The following is an 8342-nucleotide window of genomic DNA, read 5'->3' as shown; positions in this document are numbered from 1 at the left end:
GGCCATATATATTATTTTCACTTAAGTCAATGTCAGCAGGAACAGGACTTTACTAAATTTATCCCCTGTGCTCAAGACTAACTGCACAGGCCTTGAAGGGTACTTTTAATAGGAGGTAAAACTAATCCACAAACAGTCTCTCATTTCAGGCCTACAAATGAGATATTTTCCAGTCCAGTTTAACTCTAACCCTGCTCCTTCCTTCCGCAAGCCCCAAATGACTGTTTTCTCCTGATTCTTTGGTCATTGTGTAAGTGTGATATCCCTTGGCAGAGCTTACATGGTCCCTGCCTATTTGGCTCCTTTTAGGGTTAAAGCCAGGATCGGTTTTGTGCCTAAAGCAACATCCTTCATGCAAACGCTAGTATAACATAAATTGTGCCGAGCTCTGAGGAGAAGCAAATGTCAAAAATTAAGTTATTCTTCTGCTTGACTCACAAATCCAAGTAGCATGCAAATAAAGAGAAGCCATCTGTTCAGTCCCTGGGACATTTCAAGTTAAGCATCCAGCACTGGCTTCAGCTCCCAGTTACATTGGGTCAGCCCTGCTGGCTGGCCTCCACAGGACATGCTCAGCCTTGACCAGGACCGCCTGTCACCACTCTCCTCTTGAGCTCAACTGGCATTCTGTCATCAAAGCTGCCTTCAGCTGCTCACACGCAGATGCAAGGTTTCCCTACTTCCAGTGGCTTCACAAGCAGGATTTCGGGGTTTCTCCTGTTTTGGTTCCTTCACCGCACATATCAGGCTAGGTCCCTACTGCCCCATGACGCTTCGATGATGCAGTTGGTGCATTGATCTGAAATCAGATTTGTAACTGGCTTCGGTAGAGCCTGTGCTACACCCATGGCTGCCTTCCCGCATCTCCAGGGACACTTTATTATCATCAACATTAAGGTAGTCTTTGAACAGCATGCTGAAATGCAGACCTGTTGGGCTAAACATTGTTTGAGGAAGAGAGGATTGCCACCTCATTCGAGAGAGGAGGCAAAGTGAAAGGAGACCTGACCATACTGCAGGTGGGCACGGAAGCATTTGGTCAGCTGGCTGTGATGCAGTCTTTAAGCATTAGCTTGAGAGAATCATCATACCAGGGACGGGTTTCCCTGGCAAAGCCTGGCTGTGTACCTTGAGCTTGCATGTTCTTCTGATGGACTGTATTAGACCCACCGGCTTCACTATCCCAGCTGTCCCACTGTGCGAGGCATACTCCAGTTGCAGATGTCCAAAACTATGGCCGCACAGCATGCGTAGTCTGGCACCGAGTGCGTGTTAGCGCTTGTGCAGGTTTTACTTCCATGTGCCAGGCCTAAATCATCACAGTATAGCGAGGGGACAAGAGCTGTACTTGTGAGCAGTTTTTAAGGCTGCATAAACCTAAGGATGAGGAAGGCTCTAGGTGGGAAATATGAATAGGAGAAGGTTTTGGGTCTGTGCTGGGGGCCGGTAATTAACCACTGAGCAGCAGTCTGGCATATGGGCTTCCGTCTCACTGTGAACTCAGACAGGGTAGTTTAGGGCATCGTTGACCCAAGATCTCACGAGCTCCAGGGCAGTTGTTGCCCTTCCTCTGTGCTTCCCTCCTCCCAGCTAAAGCAGCCTGGTCACAGCGCCTCTCAATTCCTACCTCTCCTCCAAGGCCTCCTGACCCCCTCATCCCACCCAAACTGAGAGAAACCCCAGGGAAACTCTGGAGAAGTGAGTAGAGTTAGATTGCTGGGATGGAGAACAGACGCAGACACGCTGAAGCAACTGTGGCACACTTGCTGAGAGGTAGCTCCTGGAGAGCTTTTACAATGTGAGTCACTCCACGCAGAATCACACAGAATCCCAGGTTGGAAGGGACCTGAGGGATCATCTATTCCAACCTTTCTAGGAAGAGCACAGTCTAAACAAGATGGCCCAGCACCCTGTCCAGATGACTCTTGAAGGTGTCCAACATGGCCGAGTCAACCACTTCCCTGGGGAGATTATTCCAATGGTTGACTGTCCTCACTGTGAAAAATTTTCCTCTGGTGTCCAATTGGAATCTCCCCAAGAGCAACTTGTGTCCATTCCCCCTTGTCCTCTCCATGGGACTCCATGTAAAAAGGGAGTCTCCATCTTCTTTGTAGCTACCCCTTAAGTACTGGTACATTGTAATGAGATCCCCTCTAAGCCTCCTTTTCTCAAGGATGAACAAACCCAGTTCTCCCAGCCTATCCTCATATGGCAGGCTTCCCAGTCCTTTGATCATCTTGGTGGCCCTTGCTGGGCTCCATCTCATGGCACATTAAGCAGTATGAATCAAAGACTGAAAACACAGGGCATGTCTTGCTCTACAAAAACACCATCAACCACTTTACTTTTTAAGTAATGATTTGCTATCGATTATGTCTATGAAGACAAGGTAGCTCCATACCTCTCCTGCCAATTCCCACACTCTCAATCACATTACAAGCCAATGCCAGAGTTAAGCCCGCTCTAAGAGAGCCAAGTTATTGCTTTTAGGAGGGGATAAACTTGGCACATCAGAAATCTCTGGGCAAATGCCTGAGAGTACTTGAGTTGACCAAAGACCTCCATAAGTACAAGTGGAACAAACCTGGCAGTAAGGCAGGGGCAGCTACATCTTCCTGACCCTATAAACCACATGCCAAAGTCTTCACAAGTCCAACAGCCACAAAAGCTGCCATACATGCCTTGGCGAGCTAGGCAGGGAACACGGTCTAGAAGCAGGGTGCTCATGCAATGTCATTCCCAGGTGCTGAGGTGCAACCAGGTTCAGTGATCCTTCCTGCCAAGGGAAGGTAAGCCAAGTGCCAAGGGTGACCATGTCACAGGCGGTGTCCTCGCCAGCTGGGACACAGTCCCACCAGATCTGAAGAGGGTGGTGGTAAAAAGGAATGACTGAGAGTCCCAGGCAAGGTGAGGGAATGAATTGAGTCCAGGGTCCATTTAGGAACAGCAGGAGACAAGACTGGGAACAAGGCTACAACATAGGTCTGACACTGATCCAAGACACAGGACCACAGGCAGGACTACAGATAGGTGCTCCTACAACATGGCTCTGGCAAGGTCTAGGTGCCCAGGCCTGAGCTTAAGTGTAGCCTCTGGACTAATGAGTGGAGGATATGTAGGTGGAGGTGAGGTTGGTCAGGGTAATTAAGGCCAATTAGTGCACACAGGACCTCAACACAACTAGATGCAAAGTGAAGCAGAAGATTTATGGTTTTATTTTACCCATTCCTAATCAGAGGCCAAGGTCTTCTTTGGTTTGGTCCCATCTCAAGTTTGCCTGTGGCTGGGCAGGAGGAGAAAACAATCACAAATGGCTACAAGCGGCACTTTCTGCCTCGTGACAAGACTTGTCTAAAGCTGTCCTCCCTCGTAGCCTCTCGCCTGCTGTGCTGGTGAGTGCTTGCCAGACAAAGGTGTGTGGGAGTCCTTAGCGCATGTCTGGTGTTATGCATGCTCTCCAAGATGATTTTGCTGCAGCAAGTTTGGATGCTTGGGGAGGCAATATCATCTCAATGGATTTTGGAAGGCAGGGAGATCAGGGGGTAGCATCACGTTGCTCCTGTCAGCATGTTTTACTTGAGCTTGTTATTTTAAAAATAATCAGGTGCTAACAAAGAGCAAGATAAAGCTTGGGGTTTTTCCATAGGGGACAGAGGGGAATTTCCCCAGGGAGGCTGGAAGCCTATGAAGAGCTGCTGTAGCTGGACTGCATCCTTCCTCTGGATGGGAAAGGGCTGCTGGTCCTTCATGGCTGCCCACCCCTTGCATCCTTCTTCTTCAAAACCAGATGATACAGAGGACTCATAGTTTTATCATGCGAAAGCTCTCTGTGGTTCTTTCGGTGACAGCTCCAAATCCTGCCTCTGCTTTCTGTTGGGAACACACGTTCCTGCATCAGCGGAGAAAAGTCAGCAACTGCTCCCACCTTTCTAGTTTAAATCTTCCCTTTAAAACTAAAAATGTACTAGTAATGAAGGATTTCCATTGAAATCAGAGAGTTTTGACTAAGTAATGCATCCAGAGTCAGATCCCAGGCTGGATGAGCAGTTAGCAATGGTTCTACTCGGCCTTAGCCCTGTGCCAGGGTCCTCCACCTGAAACAGATGGACTGCAGAACAACACACCCGAAAGGAACAGCTTGAAATAGTGTTTCATTGATGTGCTGGTTTTGGCTGAGAAGGGGTTAATACTCTTCACTGTGGAGATCCGGTACCTTTCCAGCTTCCCGCACTCTGCCTCATGGGCGGGAGGCTGGGAGGGGCAGGGCCATGGTGGGGGCGGCTGACCCTGACTGGCCAATGGCATGTTCATTCCATACTATGTGACACCATGACCAGTATATGAAGGGGGGCAGTTTGCGGCTCTGGGAGGCGTGGCGTCGGGTCGGTGGGTGGTGAGCGGCTGTGTAGCATGCGGTTTGTTTCGGCGGTTCATCCCCTCCCTCCCCCCGGGTTTCTCGCCTCTCATTGTTTTCCTTTCCATTGTATTTTTTTGTAATTTTAATTATTAAACTGTTCTTATCCCAACCCGCGAGTGTTACCCTTCTGATTCTCTCCCCCATCTACCAGTGGGGGAGTGAGCAAGTGACTGTGTGGGGCTGAGCTGCCGGCTAAACCACAACAATTGAAAACGTTAGATGAAAGTTTGCTGCATCCACCACAGAAATCCTGGAAGATAGTGTGCAAATATTTTGGAAATGTTCTAAATGAGAGGACACCCCTGCCCCCGAACAGCTGATATCAAGGGTGAAGGCTCAAATACTCAAGAGTTTAAGCTGACAATGTTTTTCCATGGCTCAGCATTGTGCCGACTGCGCTCAGGGACCCAATGGGAAAGCATGGAAGCCTGATGATGGCATAGGCTGCCAGATGAAATAAAAACAAATAGTGATTTTGGTTAAGTCTGAGTGAAAAAGAAAATAAATAAATCCCAAATCCCCAGAACAACAGCTTACCAAAGAACACAGCCATCAAAAAACCCCCTGCTGTCAGGACCTCGATATTTTTTCCTTTGGAATACCAGTTTTGGGACCGAGTTGATTAAATGTATAAAGGAGGCTTCTTGCTATCCTAATTTCATGGAGCGAGCCAGATTTAGGTGCATTCTTCGCCGACTTTCTCTGCAAGTCATATTTTATTCCCTCCCAGCCTGACCCTTAAGAGGCTGAGGAGTGATACGGGATCACCCCCACATCTTGCTGGGTTGGCTTCGGGGATTATGTCAGTATAACAAAACATAGGGCAGGTGGCACCCTAAGCTTGTGATCCTCATGGACATGGAAACTGATCCTTTCAGGAAGGTTTTTTTTTCTTGGAAGAAAATCTTTTCTCTTCAATACCCTTTCCCAGCACACTGGAGAGCGCAGGGGGACAGGGGCAATTAGGAAGAGGATGCAGAGAGGATCCAGAACCTGCATCTGTGAACCTGGGGGTCTCACAGCAGGATGACGATGCCGGAGCGGCACTTCCACTCTGAATTTTGTTTTTTTCCCCCCATTTAAGGGTTTATTCGGCTGGAATTATCTAATAGTCCAGGACACGGCGGGCTGGCTTTGGTTTTTCTCCGGAGGGCATGGTGTTTGCACAGTCAGCCCTGCAAACCCCGCTCAGCGGCCCTGAAGGCGGGTGACCGGTGGCAGGGGGGCTGAAGGCGGAGACCGGGAGCTCCCCCTTTCCCACAGCACCGGTTCCCCCAAAACCCTGCCCGTTTGCTGTGCCAGCCCTCAGCCCCGCCACGGGGCGGGCTCCCCCCGCGCTCCCTCAGGCACAGCGGCGGCGGGGCTGAAGGGATGGTGTCTCCGCGCCCCGCGTGACCCCACTCGTGTTGGAGGCCGTTGTTCCCCCTCAGACACCCCCCGAGGGCCGTGAGGGGAAGGCGGGCGGCGCTCAGACCCCGGGGCGCCGCCGGAGGAGGAGGAAGAGGAGTGCTCCCCGCCCCCACTCCGGTCCCACATGGCAGCGCCCCGACGGGGCGGGCGGGACGGCGGGACCTCCCCCCAAAAAAGACGGTCGGTGACCCCCCCGGCGGGGGTGGGGCCGCTCCGGGGGGCGGGAGGGGGTGGGGGCCGCTCTGAGGGGAGGGAACGGGCTACCGACATCCGGGCCATTCGCTCGCCGCCGGACGGGGCGGGCGGCTGTGGGCAGGGGCAAGTGAGGCCGCGTCCCTCCCGTGTGGGCACCGCCACAGCCAGCGCCGCTAACCCTCCCCTCCGCCCCAAGGTGCGCGTCGCTGCCGCTGCCCTGTCCCGCCCCGCCCCGTCCCGTCCCGTCCCACCGGCGGGGGCGATGCGCTCCGCGCCGCCGGCCCTTCCTCCCTTTTAATTTCCTCTTAGACGGTAAGTTCTTTCCCTTATTTTATGTAATATATTAAAAAAAAAATAATTTCCCCCTGCCCGCCCCCACCGGAATTCCCGTACCAGGGGGCGTGGGGGGGGGAACGGAGCTCGGGGTACCCCGTCCGCTGCCTGCATCCATGGGGACCAGGGTCCCCCGGCGGGACGTGCCCCCCTTCCCCCCCGCCCCCCCCAGCTCGCTCCTCCCCGTCCTGCGGGGACCCTCCTGCGTGGGGAGGCGGTGGCAGCCTTCCTGCCCCTCCCCCATTTTCCCTCCCCGGGACTGGGGCGACGGTGCCCGGTTCCCCCGGCGGGGTCGCAGCACCGGTGGGTCCCCCGCGAGCTGCGGCAATATCACGCAGAGGCAGCACCGCTGTCACTGGAAGCACTCCCGGCTTCCAGGTCTGCTATTCCCCCCCCTTTTTGTTGAATAATAACTATTATAATCTTTTTGTTTATTAATTATTAATTAAAATTTTTTTTTGGTATTGTGGCAAAACTTTTGCTGGAGTTGCTGCTGCCTGCGGCTGCTCGCGCTGCAGCCGACGTGATCCTGAGCGCTGCCAAGCGCACGCCGACTTACAGGATCAGCTTTTACTTTTTAATTGAGGATAAGATGCGGGAGGCGACCCCACCACAGCCTATCCCTTCTCCCCTGCACCTTGCACCGGGGCAGGGACCCGGAGGCTCAGGGTACCCCCCCGGTGCTGGAGAGCCCTCGGTGCGTTTTTATTCCGGTTGTTTACCCGGCTGCCGCCTGAGCCCGTGTAACTTGGCGGCGGCGGTGGCTTGTGCAAGGGGTTAGGGTGGCACCTCGGGCCAGGCGTTGTCCCCGCTGATGCTGAAGGGTTTCACGCTGTATCACCGTGTCGCTTAGGTTTGCCTGGCGCAGGATCCCCGCTCCGGATAGCCTTGCCTCCTGCCTCCCCGGCGCCAGCGCCGAGCCTCGGCCGTGCGGTACGTCTGCCGGCGAATTCTCTGGCTGTGGGAAGGAGCGGGGCTTGCTGCCCTCCAAGTGGGCTACCCGGAGGAGGGGGACATGGGGGTCTGTCTGTGTGCCCCCGACGGCGGTGGCCAGGGACCGGTAGGACTGGTGGCGAGCATACCTGGGTGGGTGCAGCCCGGGTGCGGGGAGCGTGGGGCAAGAATCCCTGGGACGTGCTCAGCCTTGGGTGTGGGTACCATGGGGCGAGCATCCCTGGGATGTGCTCAGCCCCGGACGTGGGGAGCACGGGGCGAACATCCCTGGGCTGGGCTCAGCCCCGGTGCGGGGACCATGGGGGAGCATCCCCGGGAAGTGCTCAGTGTGGGGCGAGCATCCCCGGGATGGGCTCAGACTAGGCGCGGGGAGCGTGGGGCGAGCGTTCCTGGGACACGCTCAGCTCCGGTGCAGGGAGTGTGGGGCGAGCATCCCAGCCGGTGTGGGTGCTTTGCCACCTCCTGCGCTGCTGGCAGCGGTCCTGGCATCCCCAAACATCCCTGCTGTCCCCCAGCTACACACACCGTGCGGCAGGAGGGGGAGCTCACACCGTGCCGGCTAAACAGGACGGGGAACTGTGCGGGACAGGCCCAGCCCATGCGGTGTCCCGGGAGCCCCTCTCTGCCCCAAGCAAGGGGAACCCCCTTCCTCTGAACCCCCACTTTCTGCCGCAGCTCCAGCACTGAATTTCCTCCGAGCCTTCCTGCCCATATTGTGCTATTGATTGCTGAGCTGATCTTCCTCCTGAAATCATTAAAGCTTAAAAAATTGATGGCACAGTAGAGCCCTTTATTAGCTATATAAATTTTCTGCCTTTTTCTTTTTTAAATCAAAACAAAAGAGCCTGAGCTCAGATTTGTGTACTGTGTCTCCACAAGAGCTGGGCAGTGTGCCCTTCTCCACCCCAGCAGAGCCGTGCCGGGCTATTTATTAGGAAAAATGGCAAAGAAGGAATCGATGTGTGCAGGTTTTCTTCTTTTCTTTTAATCTCAGCCTCTTCCCTTTGCATCCTGCAGATAGGTCTATTTATTT

The 8342-nt window shown here is 54.0% G+C and overlaps 1 long non-coding RNA gene across 1 annotated transcript; it reads left to right on the top strand.

The window, feature by feature from the left end:
- The first annotated feature begins 6190 nt into the window (after positions 1–6190).
- LOC142049619 (uncharacterized) lies at positions 6191–8128 on the top strand. The gene is made up of 3 exons (XR_012657797.1): positions 6191–6334; positions 7209–7288; positions 7985–8128. It is a non-coding gene; the product is annotated as an uncharacterized LOC142049619 (long non-coding RNA).
- Positions 8129–8342: the final 214 nt, after the last annotated feature.

Source organism: Phalacrocorax aristotelis, chromosome W (assembly GCF_949628215.1).
Source record: "Phalacrocorax aristotelis chromosome W, bGulAri2.1, whole genome shotgun sequence".
In the NCBI taxonomy this organism is placed as follows: Eukaryota; Metazoa; Chordata; class Aves; order Suliformes; family Phalacrocoracidae; genus Phalacrocorax; species Phalacrocorax aristotelis.
This window is presented reverse-complemented; position numbering and strand designations above follow the sequence as displayed.